Source organism: Schistocerca americana, chromosome 2, assembly GCF_021461395.2.
Source record: "Schistocerca americana isolate TAMUIC-IGC-003095 chromosome 2, iqSchAmer2.1, whole genome shotgun sequence".
Lineage (NCBI taxonomy): Eukaryota > Metazoa > Arthropoda > Insecta > Orthoptera > Acrididae > Schistocerca > Schistocerca americana.
In genome coordinates this window covers 553,069,972-553,096,773 of record NC_060120.1, presented here as the reverse complement: position 1 = coordinate 553,096,773, position 26,802 = coordinate 553,069,972, and the positions used below count along the sequence as shown (strand labels likewise).

Genomic DNA, 26,802 nt, shown 5'->3' with positions numbered 1-26,802 from the left:
AATATGTATCTTAGTGTATCCTCAGTTCGGTTAAAATCTCTATGTCGGCCTTCTTAAACTTTTTTGCACTTCAAATTAATTCAGTTCTCAGGATTTCCTTTTCCAATATTCTCTTAATCGTTCTGTTTTGGATCCATGTTATGTGACTCAGAATTATAAAATAATGGTACTCTCTACATGATTTGATTTGTCCATCATGTTACGGAACACTATCATAACCCCCAGCATCCTCATGACAATCTCACATTATGCTTCAAAATTTGATTTGCAGTTAGTAATTCATTCAGTATGCTGTTATACCAGCAGTTGTTACCACATAGAGAGATTCACTTCTTCCGTATCACCTGCCTCAAGATGACTGGGTGTTTTTGTTATCCTCATCATCATTCATGAAAGTGGCGAGACTGGACCGAGCAGAGAATGGGAATTTGTATGGGCACTGATAACCATGCAGTTGAGTGCCCCACAAACCAATCATCATCATCATCATCACCACTTCTTCCATTACAGCAGATTTCTTGCTGACACTTGTGACCAAAGGACAGTGTTGCTGTCACTGACTGTCAATGTTTCCAAATCCAAAACCTACTTTTTACAACTATGTAATTGCAATGCTGTCTCCCTGACATAATTTGGCCAACTGAGATATCTGTCTACTGAAATTTAATTTCCTGATGATGAAAATGGAGGAAGTTGCCAAAAGCTCAAAACTGATAAATCTAATGTGGCAAGAACTATGTAAAGCATTTGTTGAAGACCCACTATGGTTCAATATGTCAACGATCTAATGGATAACACTGAAGTCTCTGTGAAGCTGTTCACAGATGATGCAGTTATCTGTAGAAAGGTACTAAGGTCAGAAGACTGTAGCAAAATGCAGGAAGACCATCAGAGGATTGGCAATTATTGCAAGGACTGGCAGTTGACCATGAACATAAATAAATGTAACATGTTGCATCTCTATAGACAAAGAGGTCCACTGTGGCTGAGTTACACTGTAGGGAAATGATAGTGGTGTCAGGTATGCCCTCCATCACACACAGTCGGTCATGTGGCTTGCGGGCTATAGATTTAGCTGTCAATAGATCCATGTATAAATTGAAGTGGGCAAGCCTCTACATCTTGCTGTCAGCAAACACAACACAGAATCTGTGCACAAGCATTCTTTACTTTCTGAATGACACTCATAAAAGAGAGTAGCCGAGCGAGGTGGTGCAGTGGTTAGCACATTGTCCTCTCTTTTGAGAGTACAGTGGTTCAAACCCGCATCCAACCACCCTGATTTAGGTTTTCCGTGATTTCCCTAAATCGCTTCAGGTAAATGCCAGGATGGTTCCTTTGAAAGGGCATGGCCGACTTCCTTCCCTAATCCAATGGGACTGATGAGCTCACTGTTTGGTCCTCTCCCACCAAATCAACCAACCAACCAAAAGGCCAGCGATGATGATGATGATGATGATGATGATGATACTATTCAATAGTGAGGCAGTTGACAGAACTCTCTAAAGAGTCTATCCTAAAGGATAGACTTGTTTCTGTAAAATAAGGTTAACACAAACTCTATGTGAGTAACATGAATGAGAACAAGACAAGTGGTTGATACATTCTTCGTGAGTGAGTGAGTGAATGAATGAATTAATTAGTTGGTTTGCTGGAGATGATGTTACTGACTGTGTGGGTGTGGAGCATCCACAGCTCAAGTATGCTCATACTTTATCTGCAGGGAGAGGCACTCTATCTACTATGAACAAAACCAGCTCAACAGATTATTAACAGTTTAAATTTTGTGTTATAGCTTGCTTTCCCTCATTGAATTGTATGATATGTTGGGCAGATTTTGCATTGTTCCATAACCCTCTTATTTGAGGAGTGAAGAGGTGGACACACACACACACACACACACACACACACACACACACACACACTCGTGTGCATGCACTCTCACTCACTCACTCTATATACAAATATGATCTCAATACCTAGATTGTGAAGCAGTTCTGAGTTTTACATTGTTCCAAGCCTTGGAGACAACTCATTTAATCACAGCTCTAGTAAAAAATTATGCATGTACTTGAAGACACGAGTGATAGCTACCAACTTTGCCTCCAAAATGCAGCATGCAATTGATAAATATCATTGCTCATGCCCATTGTCCACGAATACATAACCAACTCTTTAATTATTCCTAGAACTATTTGTACCAATTACTTCTTGGTTGACTGATTACGCTGTAGTTTGATCTCTTTATAACTCAAACCCGCCAAAAAAACTTCGTGGTTAAGGAACTCATGATTTACTGACAGGAGCATACATCTCTATACATGGTAAGTCCTTGGAATAGGTCAAAATTTAATACAGAATAGATAACTTACCATGAAGTGTCTTAGAATGGGGCGTATGTATGTTACTTATGAGGGGGCTTAAAGGCCAGTTGATAAATTTGCAATTTCGCTTCTGCTGGTTTACTGGATCTGGGCCGATTCATGAATCTTGTTAGGAATAATTGGGTTATGTGGATGATTACACATTTGATCCATTGCTGCTGCAGAGCTCAAGTCATTGTTGAAGTTGATCCCTTCTTGATGGGATGGCTGCCTCTATTAACTCCTTGGCCTACAACCACGAGTGTGACTCTTGGTAAGGAAGTTGGGCCATAAACAGTAAGCATGAACCTGCACCATGGTTCTTTACACTGTCCACATGTTAACAAGATGCGCCAGGCTCATGGTACGCAATGCGGCACAAACGACAAAACATGAGTCGGACTCGTGATTCAACAGCTCTCAATGTTCTCTTACTTCGGTTATGTGTACAACTTTATTGCATTCATGCATGTCGATTATAAGTCCCTAAAAGAATTAACCACCCTGTATACCTATTGTGTCAGTAAAAAGAATGTCTAATACTGATGATAGTAGTGAGCAGTGTGTTGTTATTGTGAACAATGATTTGATAGACCTTTCTGATAGTTATAGGACAGTAGTGGTGTTGTGTTTCATGTGTTCAAGAAGATTAATCACTGAAGATAACATCACTGATGAAGACAGTATCGTCATCAATCATCTATGCAGTAGATTCGGAAAGAAGAAAATAACATGCCACAAATTCAGGAGTGTATGCTGACACCTGGTATAAGAGCAGTTAGACAGAAGTACAAAAGCGTTAGCCATTTTTTGTGCACTGTTTGACAATGTGTTTTTGGCTGATATTGTCGTGGAAACAAATCAGTATCCAGAACAACCATTAATGATCAATGAAAATACAAGAAACAAAATTGATGAGACACAGATCCTTGTCAGTTGTAATTAACTTAAAATGTACTTTGCATTATTCATTATAATGGCTTAAGTTACAAAAAAAAAATCAGATGCACTAGTCTAACAGAGCCATCATAGAAACACCGATTTCAGGAAAACTATGCCACTGAAAAGAAATGTGCAAATCACTAGGTTTTTATATTATGCAAATAATGATATGACTGGCACGATGAATAAATTATGTAGTCATGCCTGTGATAAACAATTTTAATAAAAAAATTCATAGTAGTGTTTGTAATGGAAGAGAACATTGTGATCAATGAATCAGTAATGAAATTTAAGGGACACAATCTTATAAACAATTTATTCCTTCAAAGAGGGCAAAGTTTGGGATAAAATTTTAGAAGCTTTGTGAATCAGCATTGAGCTATTGCTAGAATTTTAAAATATATTCATAAAACAATAAAACAGATTGTGATTAAAATGCATCTGAAACTGTTGGATGAAAGTCAATTCTAAATAAAGGACAACTTTGTATGTGGATAATTGGTATGCTTTATCAGAATTGTTTATAACTTTAATTGTTGTTGAGATAGTGTTGTTGAGATAGTGTTTTTTAATAGAGAAAATACACTGGAATATCTCGTTGAAGCAAAATTAAAAATGAGGAATGCATGATAAGTGCAAAGCATATTAGCACTAAAGTGTAAGGATAAACAGGATGCCTATTTTATTTCTACAAAGCACGGAAGTAATGACTGAACAAAACAATAGTCAGTGAAACAGTACTTTCAAACCAAAATGTGTCAGTGATTACCGTAGGCAAGAGATTGGTATTATCTGCCAAGATCAGATATTAGCAAGTTTCCCTGTTACAAAGAAGTACTTGAAAGGCCACCAAAAATTTTTCTTTACATATTTCATATAGTACTTTTTAATTCATATATTCTGTACAACAAAGACCATGTGAAAAAGAAACAGAATTAGACAGAGTATAGACTTCAAATACCAGAAGCAACATTACAAAATGTGGTGTCACAAGTTTGTAAAAGGCAAGGACTGTTATCAACTGGAGATATACCAATGATACTATATGCAGAACATTGGGGTTTAGTTTTTTGAAACATATGGATCCCACACCATTGAAAACTCATCTAACAAGAATTTGAAAAGTATGTACGAAAAATAAGAAATGGAGTGAAAAAAGTTGGAATATAAAAACTGTTGAGTTGTGTTGCATGTACCTCATTGTTTTGAAAAATATCACACAGTTGAAGATTATTCATTGTCTATGAATATTCTCAAAACATAATTAATTTAAACTAATTTATAAGTGGTTAATGATACATTATCCACTTCCGATTAATAAATCACTTTTTTTTACTGATGACTCAATCATATTTGCTTCTTTTGTCCAAATGTTGTTTGTTATTTCACAGTTCCTTTTGTTGCTCCAAAATATATATGTCATATGACGCATATGATTCATGCTGGCTAAACATCTCAACAGCTTGACATACAACAGAAATTCTTGTTTACTGTGGCCCATGCAATAGGAGGTAGTAGATAGGCGAAGGCATTGACAGGCTAATAGTGGAGCTTTTACTAACTTCATGCTGCTGTGATGTTTGGGATCTACTAGGTGGAGTATCGATGGCACTGTGGATCCATATGCATTTCATACATAGTATTGGGGTGATAAGATTAGGAGTTCATGTGAGTGCAAGAGCTGTGCAGTCAACTCTTCAGTTTGTGTTGCTTCTGTAATGTATATGGTTTGTTGAGTGGCTGCTACAGTCACTAAACCATGTGGTAGCAGTTAGGCCTGAGTTAAATTATCATGTTAAGCAGCACCAGTAAACATATGCAGCATGGACTGCGCATCTTTAAGGCCTGGCTCACGAGTGTGATATTTCATATGAACAATGACACATTGTATGCTGAATCTTAAATCTGTGACATAGGTCTATCTCTGGACAGCAAATCAATGCAAAGGCATTATAGTAATCTGACCCAACATTAAGCGAGCTTCTAAAACTCACTAAAGCACCCAAAATAACAGTGTCAGTACAGGCTGTGTAGACCATGTGGCATCAACACCAATGTAGAATATCATACTAGCAACCAGTCATGACTTTAGCCTTCAACTGATGGTAGTCAGTCAACATTGTGTCTGAATTACTGAGCAACTGGTTGTCTGGTAATGTGGGATTAAGAAGTTAGGCCAGTAGTTAGTGATTAACATCTGTCATTAATGGTAGGCACACACAAAGAAAATCTGTTACTTTGCTGTAGTCCTCTCCTAGAGTGAGCAGAAACTCACAAAAAAATTGCCTCCAAATTGTTGTGTGCAAGCCCCAGGATAGCTGCCTCAAATAAATCATCTCAAAACTGCAGCACCAAACGTAAGAGACCTCATTGCACATTCTGTAATGACACAGTTGATTGTGTGCAACAAGTAGGGACCTAACCAGTGTTTTCTGTGGCCAGTGCCCAGCAACAACAACTCTATCAGCAAGCTTCATGCTATCCAGATGGAGACCTGCAGAAGTTCACATCAACACTATGGAGATGAATGGAGCACTGGTCAGTTTTGTTAGCTGCTCCAGGCAGAATACATGCTTTGTTCTCGCTGCACATTTTTCCAATTTTGACTGAGATAAACTGTCACTGCAGTTTTCATCTTCGGCACACCAGTATAGAGACTGTCACAGAATCAGCTAAGTAAAAATTCAAGCAATTTGCACATCTATCTGTATGTAAAAACTGACTTCAGAATTCTCCTTTGTGTGAGACTGTGTGTGCCAGATTCGTATGCCAATTTGAAATTCTGGATTCATATATGTTATTGTTTACATCACTTCTGCATAATCTTTCGTTGATTGTATCAGTACTCATTTGTATTTGATATATTGTGAAATTTTGAACATTTTTGAGTGGCACGATAAACTCGTACTGTTATCATTCATTGTAAGCTTAAATTTATTTGTGCTCTTTTAAAATTTTTGAGAACAGTAGGCCTATTCTTGTTCAGAACAATTGTTCTTTAGTTTCATTATATAACTGTGTGAGAAGTAGATTATTTTTGAGAATTTTTGGACACTTACAAAACTATATTTTAGAAAATTTTTGTAAGTTACTGGTGCGATTGTTGTGGATAACTTATTTCATAGCAAATCAGCATTTGTGATTCGCAGTTACTGCCAAAGAATAGCTCCCCAAGAATTTGTGTGTATCACACAAATAGACAAACATTTTTGAGAATTTTCAAGACCATTGTCCTGTACCTCATCTAATTTGTAATAAATCGGCATTTGTGAATTTGGGTACTGTGGCAGATATTGTAAGTAACACATTATAGTAAACCTAGTTTTTGCTTCAAGTGGGGTACGTATTATCTACATTTATTGTAAATTAACTCTATTTTTTAGTTTGTTAATGCCTATAACTAACCTCAAAAAGTTTTAGGAAAGTAGTAATTTTTACCACAGCTTTTTTTGTTGCCTTAATATAAATCTTGTTTTGTGTATTTTCTTTGATTCTTATGGGGAATTAGTAATTTTTTAGCTCAACAGAATGAAAGGTAGTTAGCAGGCTTAGTTTAAAGCTATTTGTTCACTGTCTTGTAATACACTGCACCAGCCACAATGCAGCCGCATTGTAAATGCTGTTCTCGAACAGGGGATGAGTTGACTAACACTTGTAAGCAGCATACTACTGTTAAGTGATTGGCAACTGCTGCATATCAGTGTATTGGAAGCGCTCTGGGCAGTCAAGTATCTGTGAATCCTGTCTCATCTGCAGGAAGTACAGGATCTGTCACTATTCGTCCATTTGACTGCGAATGGTGTGTCAATGGTGGACTTAGGAGTCCTGTACAGGGTAGATGGGGGGACCAGGGGAGTACTAGTGTTACACTGATCTCCCTAAGCAACTGGTTTGATATGCTGTCTTTCATTGAAACTGAATCTGAGTCAGTGGGGCTCACTTCACCTGTTTTGGGAAACCTACTTTGTCCTGTGTCAAGAGTAAGGGGTCTCTTAATCATTGCCATTAAAAAAAAAAGGCAAATAATGGTACCCCTTAGCAGCTAGGGACAAGAAAGAACAACAGGTGCACTTAGTGTGTGTGCGCCTGGGGGTCCCATTCAACATGTTGAAGAGACTGTTCCAGCAGCCATTTAGGAAACAGGGTGCAATCAACTCCAGATTGTACCACAGGTTGGAGCAAACAATCAAACGATGCCTATTGTCTGGGCCCCAAGGTCATACTTGGATCATTCTGGTGACTGGCAAAGAAGGTTGAGAAGACCAGTGAAGCTCAAAATTTGGAGCATTGTCCCAAAACTGATTGTGGCCCCCCTGGTTCTCAATCAAGTGGAAGGATTGAACCAGAGACTTCAAAGGTTCTGTGACAAGCTAGGCTGCAACTTCCTGGGCTTGTACAATAGGGTTGAGAACTGTAGAGTTCCCTCAAATGTGTTCGGTGTGCAGTCCACATCAGAGGCTGCTACTCAGGTAGCTGACTGTGCATGAGGTGCACACAGTGTTTTTTTTTTTTTTTAAAAATTAGTTGACTCTCCATCAAGTCCAGATGATAAACTCTGTTGGAGGCCCAGGCTATAAGTGTAAGATCCAAAAAGAGCGCACCCCACAGACGAGAGTAGTAGAGTCCTAGTAGTTAACTGCTGAAGCATTCACAATAAAATGCCATTGTTTGAAGCACACCTGAAAAGCGGGGAAGCTCACATAATACTAGGTACAGAATGCTGGTTGAAACCTAAATTGATAGCAGTGAGATTTTGGGGAAAAACTTAAGTGTATGTCGAAATGAAAGGCTAATGGGAAATGGAGGTGGTGTACTTGTCACAGTACACAAGAAACTCAAATCCACCGAGACAGAAACTGAAGCTGCATGCAAGATTGTTTGGGCAGGACTCAGTATCTGGAGTGGGCATAAAATGGTAATTGGATGCTTCTATTGCCCACCACTCATCTCCTTATGTAGGTGAAAATTTTAGAGGAAACCTCGGTACTTTTCTGGTACGTAAGTTCTCCACTCATACTGTAATCATTGGTGGAGACCTTAATCATCCAAGAGTGAACTGAGAAAATCATGGTTGATGACAAGACATCCTTTGAAACATAACTAAATGCCTCCTCGAAAACTATCTTTCTTGATAGAAATATGTTGGATCTACTGGCAACAAATACATCTGATCTCTTTGAGGATGATCACATCAAAACTACGAGGGCAGTTCAATAAGTAATGCAACACATTTTTTTTCTCGGCCAATTTTGGTTGAAAAAACCGGAAATTTCTTGTGGAATATTTTCAAACATTCCCGCTTCGTTTCGTATAGTTTCATTGACTTCCAACAGGTGGCAGCGCTGTACGGAGCTGTTAAAATGGCGTCTGTAACGGATGTGCGTTGCAAACAACGGGCAGTGATCAAGTTTCTTTTGGCGGAAAACCAGGGCATCTCAGATATTCATAGGCGCTTGCAGAATGTCTACGGTGATCTGGCAGTGGACAAAAGCACGGTGAGTCGTTGGGCAAAGTGTGTGTCATCATCGCCGCAAGGTCAAGCAAGACTGTCTGATCTGCCGCATGCGGGCCGGCCGTGCACAGCTGTGACTCCTGCAATGGCGGAGCGTGCGAACACACTCGTTCGAGATGATCGACGGATCACCATCAAACAACTCAGTGCTCAACTTGACATCTCTGTTGGTAGTGCTGTCACAATTGTTCACCAGTTGGGATATTCAAAGGTTTGTACCCGCTGGGTCCCTCGTTGTCTAACCGAACACCATAAAGAGCAAAGGAGAACCATCTGTGCGGAATTGCTTGCTCATCATGTGGCTGAGGGTGACAATTTCTTGTCAAAGATTGTTACAGGCGATGAAACATGGGTTCATCACTTCGAACCTGAAACAAAATGGCAATCAATGGAGTGGCGCCACACCCACTCCCCTACCAAGAAAAAGTTTAAAGCCATACCCTCAGCCGGTAAAGTCATGGTTACAGTCTTCTGGGACGCTGAAGGGGTTATTCTGTTCGATGTCCTTCCCCATGGTCAAACAATCAACTCTGAAGTGTATTGTGCTACTCTTCAGAAATTGAAGAAATGACTTCAGCGTGTTCGTAGGCACAAAAATCTGAACGAACTTCTCCTTCTTCATGACAACGCAAGACCTCACACAAGTCTTCGCACCCGAGAGGAGCTCACAAAACTTCAGTGGACTGTTCTTCCTCATGCACCCTACAGCCCCGATCTCGCACCGTCGGATTTCCATATGTTTGGCCCAATGAAGGACGCAATCCGTGGGAGGCACTATGCGGATGATGAAGAAGTTATTGATGCAGTACGACGTTGGCTCCGACATCGACCAGTGGAATGGTACCGTGCAGGCATACAGGCCCTCATTTCAAGGTGGCGTAAGGCCGTAGCATTGAATGGAGATTACGTTGAAAAATAGTGTTGTGTAGCTAAAAGATTGGGGAATAACCTGGTGTATTTCAGTGCTGAATAAAACAACCCCTGTTTCAGAAAAAAAAGTGTTGCATTACTTATTGAACTGCCCTCGTAGTATCAGTGACCATGAGATTGTTGTGACAACAATGTTTACCAAAGTACAAAGGACAACTGAAACAAGCAGAAAGATAAATATGTTCAGTGAAGTAGATAGAAAAGCAGTAATGTCATATCTCAGTAATGAACTTGAAACGTTCAGAACATGGCAGGAGCATGTAGAGGAACTATGTTTAAAATTTTAAAAGAATTGTTGACTATGCACTGGATAGATATGTACCAGGGTGTATACAACCCGGGACAACCGGGAGATCCAGGAAAGACCCGGGAATTTTTTCATCCAGGAGAAAACCGTGAAAAACCCAGGATATTTTTAGAATTCTGAGAATTTTTCATTGTTTTAGTTTTCAGTTAAATTTTTGTAATTTTGACCGGTAAGAACCAATGCTCTAACAAAGGATATTACTGTATCCCACTACTGCAGAATAATACTTCAACAATAAAACATAAATGAGAGAAAAAATGAAAATAACTTAAATTGCAAAGGAAATGCGCCATATGCAACAATGACACACAGTGCTCATGCAAGTGTCTGCCAATTGAAAATATGTCAATGGCTTTAGGAAGACTATGCAGTGCTTCATAACAACAAATTGCCTCCAATGAGCGTGAAGTTGCAACTGTTTACATTCGATCTGTTTTAGCAGTTACGCGCAGGCTCATGTGCATACGCAGTTGAGTCACGTTTGAGTAGTAGATTCTCCTGCTTCTGACAACAGGAATGTGGCTGTTGGCTGTGCAAGCTGTCGCAGCAAGCGGCTAGATGCTACCGGGAAAAGGGCGTGCCAAATTCTTATTCTAGAGGAAAAAAAACTTGTTTCACAAAGCACCTAGCATCCTGCACACGTTTGCCTATCAATTATTCATATGATTTTGAAAAGCTTGCCTGTTGGTTTTTGAACATTTTTTAATACATTTTAAGTTGATTTCTGAATGAATCATGAGTTGACTTTTGAATGCATGCATAGTGTACGTGATGCCTCTGTCAGGAGAATCCTCGTCACATCTAGAACTAAACTTTCCGCAGACAAAAGGGGACGGGGCTATAGCTGAGTGAGTAAAGCCGAACAGATGAATGCCAATCGCTGTCTGATTATGTGGTTGACTGGGTTTGCGAATGATCAGAATTGTTATAATTACTAGCGAAATCCATAGATTCAGACTGCCAGAATGGGGATAAATGACTGACAGGAATAACAGGTGAGAAAGATTAAGTATTATCTTCTCGGTGTATCCAAGAAAACGAAATTTTGACAGAAAATTTTTGGCCAGATCACTACCCTAGTAAGGACCAGTAGTGCAGTCCCTGGCTAGCAGCCGCGTAAAGTTCTATTCTGGAAGTAACGCGGGAAAGTGTTGTTCGAACACGCAGTAATGCCTAACCGGAAAATAATCGCGGGATAACTAAACCTGTGATTCTGGCAGGGTTAATGAAGTTAATCGGTGAACACATTATGATAGTGGCAGCAATAGCTACAGAATTAGTGATGACAAGATTGTTTGTTAGAACGAGGAAGGAGAAGAAATGGGGACATCACATAAATTATGGAAGAATGAGATGATTCCAAATTTATATAAAAATTTCGTAATACTACTTTTCGATCTCATGCTTGAGAAGCTGGTGCTTATGAATGAAATGTGAAACTATTTCCTAACATAAAACTTTTTGTTTGTAGTATGCCTAATAGGCATTTGATATTGGTACTTATTGGATTATATTCTGTCATGTTATAAAAATGGCCATTTGTGCCAAAACAGTCTCGTTTATTCGGTGTGTTACAAAATCGCTGCCATGTTAGAAAGGCCTACTTTGTTTTATCTAGCAGACAGTGACAAAATAGACGTAATCAGATCGAGAAACCACACCAGTCTTGGGTATTATTTGTATTAACAGCTTTTTCAGTGTTAGATAATGACATTTCGATTTTTTCATGTAGCAAAACGTTTGACGAACTTTGATGAGGTAATAGATTCTTTCGCAGAAAGGAAAGCTCGCCATATAAAGCTGTAGCAAGATTAGAGAGAAAAAAATGCTAGGAGCTAAGGTTTGAAGAAATGTGTAATTTCTTGCTTATCTCTTGTCAGTATTGGTTTTATATATTCTATATTTAATTTTATGTTACAAAAAACAGCAAGTTATTAACTAATAGGAACTGAAGAGTTCACATTTTCTGAAAAGTTCTTGTTCTCTCGATTACAGATAATCCCATCAACTATTATTTGTGAGATTTTTTTAAAGAGAGGCAGGCTGTCAAACCGGCCGACTGGGAGCAGGAGAGGCACCACAGGACATTTCAATTTCCACTCTCCTGAATATAGTTTGGATGTGCGGTAGAAAAATGCTTTATGAAGAGGTGTGGCACTGCACTTTGGCATACTTAAGACCAAATAATATGTCTTGCATTTCCTCGAATACATATGTTTTATATTTCAGACTTTTCAGAAAGATGTGCGCTACAAGATGAACATATTTTGAAATTTCGATTTTTTTTAGTATTGACCCGGTTCGCAAATGTCATAGATCCAGGGCTGATGCACAGACCAGTATGAGTTCTAGTGGGTAGTCTCCATGTGACCCGTGTTTACATTTAGTGATTTTGCTGTTTCCTCTTCATTTACTCATGTCAAATGAAAACAAAATGGATATCTGTGGCCGGGAGCTATCAAGTGAATTAAAACACATTCACATAATTACGGAAGGCTGAAATATGTCATTAGTTTCAGCTTTTATTTTATTTCTACCTTTCTGACAGTCAAGCATTAATCGCCATGCAGAACAATGAAGTTATTTTTGTCTGTTTGCTAAAGAAATTTGACTTTCGTTAATCTTTTCCACAGAGGCAGTCAATTTATTTGAAACGAAATGTTTAATTCCACAGTACTGGCTAGTTTCAACTGTTCGCTGCATTTCAAGTGCACGTTTTCATTTTCTAGCATATATGGCATTATGCCATAATAAAGAAGCAAACATGATATAATGCAGTACTGGTGCTCTATGAAAATTTGCATCCCGAAAACCACACTGAAAAGCTTAATATCCGGTCAAGGTCTACTTCATTGGGAATCTGGACATACAAATGTGCCCTTTAAGTATGCACTTTAAATGCGCACATTTTTATATGGTTAACGAAATTCCGATGCTCTTGCAGTATCCTCTGATCTCTTGTTTATTTTGTGACATAATGTATGATCTTTCAATGTTTTACACGAACGTACATACGAGCTCCCTACATCATGATAACTACCCAAGTGCGGTGTTGTCTGTTATCTGCGCTCTCTGGCAACTGCTGAAACGAATCTATTTCTAACAGGTCGCGGGAAAATATTGTGAATAGTGGTTTGAAAAGCCTTACTTTCAAAGTAAATATCCTTTCACATAAGTTGAACTATGCAAGAATGTACCATGAATTTATTAGATCACAGAGTGTTTGACTCTCTTTTAAAAATCAACTCTTTGATGATGAGCCATTTAGAAGAATTTCAAACCCAGAAGATCAGACATTTATGTCATTATTAAAAATTTTACTGGCACATTTGTGTGATATATCTTGAAGTGTAACACACGCAAAAAAGATCAACAGTATACACGAAAGCTTAGCTTCTCTTGCAGCTCGAGACCAATATGATATGTGAAAGCTTTGCTTTTCTTGTAGCAACACTATGTATATTAATTTAAACTATTAGCTTTCCCTGTTTGTGTGTTCGTGCTACATAACAGTGATGTTGCTGTTTGTTGGCTGACTACATCATGTGTCCTATGCTCTTAATATCTGCTGTCATCGGCTGGTGAGATCACGTGACATGAGCTACGAGTGGCTTACAAAAGCGGAAAGTAACATGCAGTGTTTGATGGAATTCCAATGTATGCTTTCCTAATATGAAAATATGCAGCGTACATGTTGCTGCACATCAAAGATATTTCCAAAGCATGTCTTTTTCCCTGAGTTTCGTTTTCTAAAGTGCCGGGAAATTGCACGCCCGTGTATAAAGCCATAACCATTCAAAGGATTGATAAGGGAAAATATACTGTCACCCAGGAGAAAGTGTATTTTTAACCAGGAAAATCCGGGAATTTTCTTTCCTTGTCCACGTATACACCCTGTGTACCCAGTAGAACAGTTCATAATGGGAGGGACCCTCCCCGGTATACAGTCATTCTAAAAAAAAAACTCCTTAAGAAATAGAGATTACAGCATAATAGGTGTAAAACAAAGCATAGGACCGTAGATAGAGAGATTCTGACTGAAATGCATTTGGCTGTCAAGAGAGCAATGTGTGAAGCCTTCAATGACTGTTGTTGTTGTTGTTGTTTTCAGTCCAGAGACTGGTTTGATGCAGCTCTCCATGCTACTCTGTCCTGTGCAAGCTTTTTCATCTCCAAGTACCTTCTGCAACCTACATCCTTCTGAATCGGCATAGTGTATTCATCTCTTGGTCTCCTTACATAATTTTTACCCTCCACGCTGCCCTCCAATACTAAATTCATGATCCGTTGATGCCTCAGAACATATCCTACCAAGCGATCCCTTCTTCTAGTCAAGTTGTGCCACAAATTCCTCTTCTCCCCAATCCTATTCAGTACCTCCTCATTAGTTACAAGATCTACCCATTTAATCTTCTGCATTCTTCTGTGGCACCACATTTTGAAAGCTTCTATTCTCTTCTTTTCTAAACTATTTATTGTCCATGTCTCACTTCCATACAGGACTACACTCCATATAAATACTTCCAGAAAAGACTTCCTGACAATTAAATCTACACTCGATGTTAACAAATTTCTCTTCTTCAGAAACGCTTTCCGTGCTATTGCCAGTCTACCTTTTATATTTCCTCTACTTCGACCATCATCAGTTATTTTGCTTCCCAAATAGCAAAACTCATTTCCTACTTTAAGTGCCTCATTTCCTAATCTAATTCCCACAGCATCACCTGATTTATTTCAACTACATTCCATTATCCTTGTTTTGCTTTTGTTGATGTTCTTCTTATATTCTTCTTTCAAGACATTGTCCATTCTGTTCAACTGCTCCTCCAGATCCTTTGCTGTCTCTGACAGAATTACAATGTCATCAGGAAACAACTAAGTTTTTATTTCTTCTCCATGGATTTTAATTCCTACTCCAAATTTTTCTTTTGTTTCATTGAATAATATCGGGTATAGGCTGCAGCCCTGTCTCACCTCCTTCCCAACCACTGCTTCCCTTTCATGCCCCTCAACTCTTATAACTGCCATCTGGTTTCTGTATAAATTGTAAATAGCCTTTCACTCACTCTATTGGACCACTGCTACCTTCAGAATTTGAAAGAGAGTATTCCAGACAACATTGTCAAAAGCTTTCTCTAAGCCTACAAATGCTAGAAACATAGGTTGGCCTCTCCTTAATCTATCTTCTAAGATATGTCATAGGGTCAGTATTGCCTCACATGTTCCAACATTTACGGAATCCAAACTGATCGTCCCCGATGTCAGCTTCTACCAGTTTTTCCATTTGTCTGTAAAGAATTCATGTTAGTATTTTGCAGCTGTGACTTATTAAACTTTTAGTTCAATAATTTTCACACCTGCCAACTCCTGCTTTCTTTGGGACTGAAATTGTTATACTCTTCTTGAAGTAAGAGGGTGTTTCACCTGTCTCGTCCATCTTGCTTACCAGATGGAAGAGATTTGTCATGGCTGGCTCTCCCAAGGCTATCAGTGGCCCTAATGGAATGTTCTCTACTCCCAGGGCCTTGTTTCTACTTTGGTCTTTCAGTGCAATGTCAAACTCTTCATGCAATATCATATCTCCCATTTCATCGTCATCTACGTCCTCTTCCATTTCTATAATATTGCCCTCAAGTACACTGCCCTTGTATAAACCCTCTATATACTCCTTCCACCTTTCTGCTTTCCCTTATTTGCTTAGAACAGGTTTTCCATCTTTGCTCTTGATATTCATACAAGTGGTTCTCTTTTCTCCAAAGGCCTCTTTGATTTTCCTGTAGGCAGTATCTATCTTACCCCTAGTGAGATAAGCCTCTACATCCTTACATTTGTCCTCTAGCCATCCTTGCTTAGCCATTTTGCACTTCCTGTCGATCTCGTTTTTGAGATGTTTGTACTACTTTTTGCCGGTTTCATTTACTGCATTTTTATATTTTCTCCTTTCATCAATTAAATTCAACCATGGGTTTCTACTAGCCCTTGTCATTTTACCTACTTGATCCTCTGCTGCCTTCACTATTTCATCTCTCAAAGCTAGCCATGCTTCTTCTACTGTATACCTTTCCCCCATTTTTGTGTACGACCATCATAGCAGAATTTGTGAAATGATCTTTCACAAAACCTAAAGGAATTCTGGTCATATGTAGAGGCTATTAGTGGCACCAGAGTTAGTGCCCAGTATCTCGCCGACGAGATAGGAACTGAAAGTAGGGTTAGCAAAGTGAAAGATGAAATGCTTAACTCAATTTTCAAATGTTCCTCTACAGAGGAAAACCCAGGAGAATTGCCCCCAATTTAATCCTTGTACCATTGGAAAGATGAATGAAATAAGTATTAATGTCAGTGATGCTCAGAAACAGCTGAAATCATTAAAATTGAATAAAGCTCCAGGCCCTGATGGAACCCCTGTCAGATTCTATACCGAATTTGTCATTGAGTTTGACCCTCTCCTAACTGTAATCAGTCGTAGATCCCTCAAACAGGAAAACATGTCCAGTAGTTGGAAGAAAGCGCAGGTCACATCCTTTTACAAGGAGGAGAGTAGAGGTAACCCACAAAATTACCGACCAATGTCTTTGACATTGGTTTCTTGTAAAATTTTAAAACATATTGTGAACTCGAATGTAATGAGTTATTTCAAAAAGAATGACCTCCTCGATGCCAAATAGTACGGATTCTGAAAATGTTGGTTATGCGAAACCCAACTCACACTTTTCTCACATGCCATACAGAAAGCTGTGGACCAAGCTAATCATATAGATGCTGTATTTCTCGATTTCTGAAAAGCATTTGACTCAGTACCACATCTATGCTTATTGTCAAAAGTACAGTCATATGGAGTATCATGTGAAATTTGTGGCTGAACTGAGGATTTTTTGGTAGGGAGGATGCAGCAAGTTATCTTGGATGGAGGGTCAGTGTCAGATGTAGAAGTAACTTTGGGTATACCCCAGGGAAGTGTGTTGAGATCTTTGTGGCCAATGTTAATAGTAATACCATAGTTTGAAGCACACTTGAAAAGCAGATTTTTTTCTATAATGACGTGCTGTCGGGAAGAATCTGCATAAATATTCAGTCAGATCTTGATAAGATTTCAAAGTGGTATAAATACTGGCAACATGCTTTAATTGTGTACAGAAACATGAAATTGTGCACTTCACAAAATGAAAAAAAAGGTACTATCCTATGACTATAATATCAGTGAGTCACAATTCAACTGACCATTTCATACAAATACCTCACTGTACCACTTGTAATGGATCTGGGAGATGTTATTTTTTTACCGTATTTGTCGATACTGAATTGAAAATGTTTTCTTATATTTTTGTCAGAATTTATTATAATTTATCTTATTATATGTTAATTTACTTCTGTTTTTGAGAGTAAAAGCATATTGATTACTATTAGAAAATGTATCGAAGAATAGCAAAGAAACTGATTGTGTAAAATATCTTGGACGTTGGAGTAGTCTTTGAATATAGTCAGTCCGAGTCGGAAGCTAACTATTGGTGTGTGTTGACGGAAGAACAATGTGAAGGTCGCAGTCATAAACAATTTTGAATTACGTTAACTATTATTTTTGTATTATCTGAAAAGAAACTACATTTGAAGAAACTATATTTGAAACACCAAAATGAGAGAAACACGCTGAACCACGTCATTTTCTGCAGCCGACAACGATGCATTGTGGAATCATACTTAGACAACTGAAGCCAAGACTAATATCGCCTTGCAAACGTCTAATGGAAAAGGTACTGTCACGAAATATGGCAAATTTAAGTCTATAAAAAAATAGTGACCATATTTTCAACTTGTGTAATAGCCGGGAAGCCATATTTCACACTTTGTAGGGATATGAAATAGAATAGCCACATAGGCTCAGTCATGGGTAAAGCAGGTAATAGACTTCGGTTTATTGGTAGAATACTGGGAAAATGCAATCAGTCTACAGAGGAGATTGCTTACAAATCACTCATGGGGACCCATTGTAAAATATTGCTCAAGTGTGTGGGACTCATACCAAATAGGACTAAAGGGGGATATTGAACGTATATATAGAAGGCAGCATGAATGGTGACAGGTTTGTTTGATCCGTGGGAGAGTGTAACAGAGATGAAGAAACTGAACTGGTAGATTATTGAAGATAGACATAAACTATCTCGAGAAAGCCTATGTGCAAAGTTTCAAGAAAAGGCTTTAAATGATGGCTCTAAGAATATACTACAACCCCATGTTTATCTTTCACATAGTGATCATGAGGACAAGATTAGATTGATTGCAGCACATATGGAGGCATTTAAACGATCATTCTTCCTGCACTCCAGACCTGAATGGGATGGGAAGAAACCCTAATAATGGATACAATGGTTCATATCCTCTGCCATGCACTTCACAGTGGTTTGCATAGTAGAGTTGTAAATGCAGGTAGTGGACTTCCCATTGGACGGCTATGGCTGTGTGTCACCAGTTTGGCCATGTACTGAGCATTGGTTCACAACTGCCGCAGCAAGCTAAGCATAGAGTAGTGAAGTAAAATAGTAAGTTGTCCACATGGCAAGATCAAAACTCAATACATGCTACTAAGTACAAAAAAAAATTACCAACTAATTTAAGGAGCAAACACTTTTTTGCCTTTTGGTTTCTAAAATCAAGACCAAGTAGATCTGATTTAAAGTGTGATATTGTTCGAGAACTTGATACAACATATTCACAGTTCAAGCAACTGTTTGAACCTATGTCAGGTTGTACAATAGGCTTTGTAAAGCACATATAAATTAAAGAAATCCACAGCACCTTACTTTTACAGAGCATGCCTAAAGCTACTCCCTAAACATGATCCATTTAAGGTAGAACTAGATAAAACACAAAAATGGAAGTAGTGCCCCTGGTATCTTCTAGCCAGTCAATAATTCCAGTGATAGTTATAATAGATCAGTCACAGTATGTAGTTATGTGCAACCAGCATGGGTCTGTATCCAATACTTAGTCCATAGGAATTGTCAGCTTAACTTGCTGTGGCCATAATATCTCAAAAATAGACTTGAATGTTGCTTTTGCAGTTGCCAATCAATAAGAAAACTAAGGAAATTCTATTAATTAATAAGCCATTCTCTATGCATAGGTATAACAGATTCCACAGACATTACTTCAACAACTTCAAGCCCATGGTCTACATTGCTGGCCCAGTGAGTGATTGCATATTTTTCTACTTCAGCCAAGTATATGCTGAGCATATACTAAGAAAAAAAGCATAACATCTAGCAAACTGAACACAGTGTGTCATTCTCAACAGAAAGAAGTTGTGAATGAAAGACCCATTATTGTATTGATACACAATTTCAGAACAATCACTGCAAGCAGTTACTTTCATAAAATATCAAGGACATGCATACAAAGCAATTTAAAGTGGAACGACCACATAAAACTAATGCCACGTAAGACAGATGTCAGACTGAGATTCACTGAAGAGTCCTCAGGAAATGTAATCTTTCAACAAAGGAGGTAGCTTAGAAAAACCAATGCTTGAATATTACTCATCAGTGTCAAACCAGATAAATTTGATCGAGGAAACAGAGAAGATCCAAAGAAGAGACAGGTTCATTTAGTTAGCACAAAAGTGTCTTGGAGATGCTCGGCCATTTCCAATGGCAGATGTTTCAAGAGAGGCAGTGTGCATCACAAAGTGATGTACTGTTAAAGTTCTGATAGTGTATGTTCCTGGAAGAGTCAACCAATATAGATCTTCCTCCTATGTATATCTTGCCAAAAAGGTCCAGAAGATGAAATTAGAACACTGGACTCGCATTCGGGAGGATGACGGTTCAATTCCGCGTCCGGCCATCCTGATTTAGGTTTTCCGTGATTTCCTTAAATCGCTCCAGGCAAATGCCGGGATGGTTCCTTTCAAAGGGCATGGCCGACTTCCTTCCCCATCCTTCCCTATTCCGATGAGACCGATGACCTCGCTGTCTGGTCTTCCCCAAAACAACCCAAAAAAGATAAAATCCACACAGAAACATACCAGCACTCATTCTTTCCACGAACCATTTGCGACTGGGGGCACTGATAGTGGTGCCTTTGCAGTGCTACTTTCCTTTCCATGCTGCATGTCGATCCTCCTGCTATTCTTTTCCCCTCCCTTGAAGACCGAATTGTGTGCCCTCTTTGGGAAACCGAAGTTCTTGGTAAACTGTGTATGGATTCATCCTGTCCACCCACCTTTCTTTCCCTGTCCTTCCTTTTCTTACTCTTGCTCCGTTGTAGCATTTGAGGTCTCTGTTTTACCTTTTCTTCTTCTTCTTCTTCTTCCTCCCTGTGCATGCCTCAAAGCCAGCCCACACATTTGACGCATAAAAGTTGATTGGGTTGACAAGTAGGGCTGGTATGTACCCCCTGGTAAAGGTCAGGCCCAGGGAGGAGTGATTGCCTGAGCTGGTACCTTCCTCTATGCCGATTGGTCCCTCTGTTTGGATTCCAGGAGGTGTGACCTGAGGTGCGGACAATCATATAAGGCAGGTGAGCTTCCCCCATGAGGGTGGCCCCCAGCAGGAAAGTGTGTGCCATTGGAGATGCTGGCAATCATGGAGGACTTTTTAGCAATGAGTTTCTAATCCCAAAATTGTAAATGGGTTGAGATGAAAGAATCAATACTTAAACCAGCTGCACCCCGATACCTCGTAGTGTCTGCATGGAAGTTGATCACAATTTCATGACATTTAATCCATTTATTATTCAGAAGGGTGTAGATGCCATTGCCAGTCCTGTGAAGTCCTGCTCTTGGCTGTGTAATGGGACCTTGCTTTTGGAGGAGGATAGTGCTTTTTAAGCACAGTAACTTTTCAATGCAACACTTTACCACAGCTATGCTGTTAGTAGAGACCCACTGCAGTCTTAATTCCTCCTGTGGTGTTATATACACTTCACTGCTTGATGGCCTAACCAAGACTGAAATAACAGCCAATCTCACTGACTATAGTTCACTGCATCATGAAAAGTGTTGATAAGGAATTAGTGCCAACCCTCAGTCTACTCCTCGCATTTGAACGTGTGGTGCTTAACTTCAAAAATTAAGGCTGGCTATGAAGCTATTACTGTTAGACCATATATCCTGAATCCCATGCATCGCTATGAATGAGTGTCTGCACTACAAACACACCCGTGAATCTTGTGATAATGCAGCCAAACATGTAACTTGCAGCAGGAACACACATGAGGCTGTGTCCACCTCCTATCCCTCACTGCATCAATTGCAAGGGTGATCATGCTGCTGCTTCCCATGACTGTCCGATCTACCTCACTGAGAGAGCCATTCAGGAGATCCAGGCAAAGGAAAAGGATCCTACTCGCACTGCTTGGAAAATGTTGGCTAGCCACAAACCTCGTACGCCACCCTCTGCCAATTGTAGTACAGTTCTTGCTACACCCCTCCTATGAAGGACATGGTTATGCAAACTTGCGACTTCTAGTTTAGTGCCATGGTTGTGAAATCATCCTCATATTCATCTGCTGTGGATGCACTCCATACCAACAGAGCTTCACCTGCACTAGAGACATTGCATGCCTCGCAAACAGAAGCACAGAAATCTAAGGAGGAGTACTCCCACAATGACTTTCTGCACACCTCTAGCCAGCCAATGTCGGGGTCTGCACCTGACAAACACTAAGATTCTAAGCAGTCAAACAAAGGCAAACAATCTTCCCATTTTCCACCTCAGCATTCTTCTTCATTGGTGTTACCATGTGATACCCACACCTGGCCAACATCCGTTTCACCAGGACACACCGCTAACAACCAGTCCTCTGGCCGACTAAGGGCGAATACCGCCACCTCTGTCAAACTATGGACCAGACTCCTTCAGCTCCTGAACCTGGTCATTAGGCGCATTCAGATTCTGGCACTCAGCAACCACTGCAGTGCCTGACCTCTTATTTGACCCAGCTCCTGCGTATCATGGAATATGGTTATTCTCCAATGGAACATTCACGGCTTCGTATCCAATAGGGTTGAATTATGACTCCTCTTGTGATCATACTATCCAGTTGTTTTCTGCCTCCAGGAAACAAAATTACGCCCTCCTCGCCTCCCACTCCTCAGTTTAGTCTCTTTTGACCTTTCCCCTGAGGCAGAGACTTCGGCTCATGGGGAGTCATGTTGCTCATTCAGACAACATTTATATCACACCATTTTCTTGCACATCCAGCTTCAAGCTGTTGCTGTCTGTCTTTCCCTTCCCAGTTTCACCTTCTCTCATTGCAACATCTACTCACTCTCTTCTTCTGCTGTCACCATGGAAGAGGTTTTGCAATTGATTACTCAGCTTCCTTCTTCCTTTTCGTTGCTCGGCACTTTCAGTGCCCATCATCCCTTTTGGGGCTCTCCATGCCCCTGTCCGAGAGGCTCAAACTAATCTGTTTGAACACAGGTACACTCACATTCCTTTCCGATACCACACACTCCTTTTCCCTCTTGGACCTTTCAATCTGTACTACTCAGCTTGCTTGTGATCTCGAGTGGTTCGTTCTCTCTGACACACACTCGAGTGACTATTTCCCCTGTGTCATTCGTTTGCTAACGCCTATCTCATCTGTGCATCCAACCAACTGACAGCTATCAAAAGCTGACTGGCAGCTCCACTCCTTGCTAACCACTTTCAGTAAGCACCATTTCCCTTACTTTGATGACCAGGTAGAATACCTTACAAACACTATCCTTACTGTCACGGAATGTTCCCTACCTCACACTTCTTCCTCACCACAACGGGCCTCCGTCCCCTAGGGCTGAGGCATGCTGCGATGCAGTCTGCACGCAGAGACAAGCTCTCCACGTTTCTAAACGGCATCCCATGATGGCAAACTGTATCCATTATAAACAGCTACATGTGCAGTGTTGCCACATTTTCATAAATAGAAAAAAGCTAGTTGGATATCTTTTCAAAGCTCTCCCCCTTCTGTTTTTTGAGGTAATCTCCATTGGCTTTCAGGTATTATGCTCCATACCCCAGTTCCTCACCATAGCAAACCATGTCATTGTAGACCCTCTTGATGACTCCAACACCTTGGGCCCATATTTTGCAGACATTTCAAGTTCCACCTCCTACCATCTTGCCTTCCTCCCTCTGAAATGGTTGTGGAGGGAAGGACTTTCTCCTCCCAGAATTGTGAAATTTACAATATTGCTTTTACTATGAGGGAGCTTAAACATGCACTCTCTTCGTCCCAGTCATCTGCTCGCTCCAGGAACGGCCAGTGTTAACATTCTGATGTTGCAACACATTTCTCCTGAGGCCTCGCTTTCTCCTCCATACATATAACAGCACATTTCCATGTCGCTGCCATAAGGCCCTTGTCATTCCCTTACCTAAGCCTAGTAAGGACAAACACCTTCCTTCCAGCTACCGCCAAATTTCCCTCACTAGTTATATCTACAAAGTGATGGAACATATGATTATTTGTCGCCTAGTGTGGTGGCTTGAATCCTCGAATCTCCTCACTAATGACCAATGTGGATTCTATGGGCACCACTTTGCAGTTGATCCTCTTGCCAACTTGTCAGCTCATATTATGAATATTTTTTTGTGGAAGTGTCAAGCTATGGCCATGTTTTTTGATTTGGAGAAGGTGTATGACACCTGCTGGAGGAGGGGTATCCTCCGTATTATGTACGAATGGGACTTCCGGGGTCACCTGCCCCTTTTTATCTGGGAATTTTTAAAAGCCTATGTTTTTTAAGGTTTGTGTGGGCTCGACTCTGTTGGACACTTTTATTCAAGAGAACAGGGTGTGTCAGGGCTCTATGCTCAGTGTTGTCTTATTTGCCCTAGCCGTTAACCATATTATGGATTGCCTCCCGCTAGGTATCTCAGGCTCTCTTTCCGTTGATGGCTGTGTGATCTATTGCAGCTCTCAGTGAACCTGTCTACTTGAGCAGCATTTGCAGCAATGTCTTGACCATCTTTACTCATGAAGCATCAACAATGGCTTCCGGGTTCCCACTGACAAGACTGTCTGTATGAACTTCTGCAAGCATCCAGAATTTCTTCCCCCATCAGTATGTCTCGCCCCATTCCTTCTTCCATTTGTTGACACAACAAAATTCTAGGGACTAATATTTGATAGGAAATTCCGTTGGTCTTCCCACATCTAGCAGCTCATTGTACTTGCTCCCTCAATGTTCTAGGTGTTTTATGTGATACCTGGTGGGGGAACCTGGTGGGGGAACCTGGTGGGGGAGTGGATCAGACCATCCTCCTCTTTTTATACCATTCCCATGTCCATATGGTTATGGACATAACGTATATTTATCCACATGTCCGTCTGTCTTATGTCATCTTAACATCACCAATCATCCAGATTTAGCAACTGGTACCTTCTATACTACTCCCGTTGTCTTTATGCTGAGGTTGCTGACTTACTGATTTGCCATTGTCCTATCAGCGGGATGTTCTCCTCAGTTGTGTGTCTACTATACGCGGTCACCCATCCTGTGCTCCGTTGTTTGATGATTCCCTTGACTGCCACTATGGGCTGCACCCACCTTCTCATTTGCCTCCCAGAGTTGTTTTCATTTGCTGCTTCAATAGCTTTGCTTCATGCTCCCTGCCATGTTCCTCATAAGTGCAAGCTCTTCACTACTCTGGGTTCATGCTGAGGTACACATTCATTTCGGTTTCCATTCGCTTCCCAAGTACACTACTCCTAGCCTGGTGTATCGAAGCGGGTTTCTCTCACTTTGCACGCAGTTTGGTGATAGTGTCTTCATCTACACCAGTAGTTCCAAGACCTGTGTCCCATTGTATTTGGCGATGATCCTTTTCAATATTACCTTCTTGACCAGTACTCAATTTTTACTTCAGAGCTCTGTGCGCCCTCTATCAGGCCACCCAATATACTCGGTGACACGGGCTTCTGAATTGTGTCATCTGCTCAGATTCTCTCAGTGCTCTTCATAGGCTTCACACTCTGTACTCAATATACTCTTTAGCGCAATGAATATAAGAATGCCTTCACTCGCTTACTGTTGCGGTAGCCAACTTGATGTTCCCGTGCGCTCCTGGTCACGTCGGCATGCTAGAGAACAAGGTTGCTGATGCTGCTGCAAAGGCTGCAGCTCTCCACCCTCGGCCTGCTAGTCATTCTCTTCCCTTGGATAATCTTTGTGTCACTGTCTGTAGGCATGTAGTACCACTTTGGAGTGCACAGTGGTCTTCTCTCCAGGGGAACAAACTCCAAGACATTAAACCTCTCCCAGTAATGTGGTGGACTTCCTGTCAGGCCTCACATTGCAAGGCGGTCATTTTAGCCTGGCTGCATATAGAACACTGTCATTTTAGTCACTGCCATTTATTAAGTGGTGACCATGCCCCACTCTGTCATACTGCTCTCAACTCTTGACGATGAACCACTTTACCTGGTGACCATATTTTAACAGTTTATTTTTACATCTATGTTTGCTGTCTGCTTTGTTAGATGTTCTAGTGGATAACACACATTCTGACAATCACGTCTTACTTTTTATTCACCGCAGCGGCATGGCAAAGCAAACTTCTTCCCCACTGCGGGGACCTCCACCATCTCAACGATGTTTTGAGAAATTCTCCCTAGGGATGTCCTTGCCCTTAGCTGCCCCCCTTTAAACTTGCTTGTTCGGGTTTTTGCCTTTTTCGCCTCAGATTTTTTATTTAGTGCTTGTTTTTTCTTACATTATGATACAGATGCTTATGATCTTAGCAGTTTTTCACCCTAAAGCACCAACCAAAAGAACAGATTCATTCCACCCAGGATCAATTTTCAAAGAGGAGTAATTGGTCAGGATGTTCAGAAAGTAAGTGCAGACAAACATGACAAAAGTCTGTTCTGGGAAAGAACTCACTAGTTTCTCCACAACTTATAGATTGGCCAATGTTAACAAACATTGTTCAGTCAAAGTATTGTATGGGCACACATTATCTACTCTCTTTGACCTACCTCACCCAACCCAGCAGACTCATTGCTTATGCACTCAGCCACATTATCATGCGGGATCCGATGTATAGGCTTATATTTTCAGTCAGAATCCTGGATGGATCCATGTTGTTGTCACTGGCAGGAGGTTGCACAACTGTTTGAAATCATAGCTGATCAAAAGCAGTGGTCTGCCATCATCTGGGCCAGAATGCCACCTCTCACCCCTCAGCCCACTAGGGCTGTCGCAATCTCAGTGTTCGTAATTTCAGTCTTGATGAGCTCACTCACCAGCCTATCTGCCACCATGTTACAACCTCTGCCCCCACCTTCTGTGACATAGAGATGACAACAAAGAGCAGGAATGGGACCTATTAGGAGTGGAACTATTGGCACTCCGTAGGTCACCTCTGGTTACCACAACCAGTAACCCTGTCCAAAAATTGGAAATGTGTTGACCATAAAGACAGGGAAATATCCACAGAGGTGGAATAACTGCCATCCTCACATCACTGCCAGCACCCAGTCTCTCACAGGCAGGCCCAGGCAACACTTCAGAGGCTTACAATCAACTAGTACTTTCGCCCACAGCACAGGCACCAGTCATGATGCAGACATGTTGTGAAACCCTTTGGCAGGGATGCCAGCACCTTGTTCCCTTTTTCCTTACTGGGCCAGATGCGTATCTAACAATTTTTCGTCCTACATGCTTGTTAAAAGGTGTAGGGGTGTAGTATCTGGTAGTGATACAGATTCCCAGCCCAGTTCAACATGAGAAGAAATAATGGCATGCAGTCAGAGATAACTGA

General features: G+C 40.5%; 1 protein-coding gene across 2 annotated transcripts in view; it reads left to right on the top strand.

The window, feature by feature from the left end:
* The window catches only part of LOC124595389, a 304,713-nt gene that overhangs the window by 181,084 nt on the left and 96,827 nt on the right, over positions 1 to 26,802 (top strand). The window lies entirely within an intron of this gene.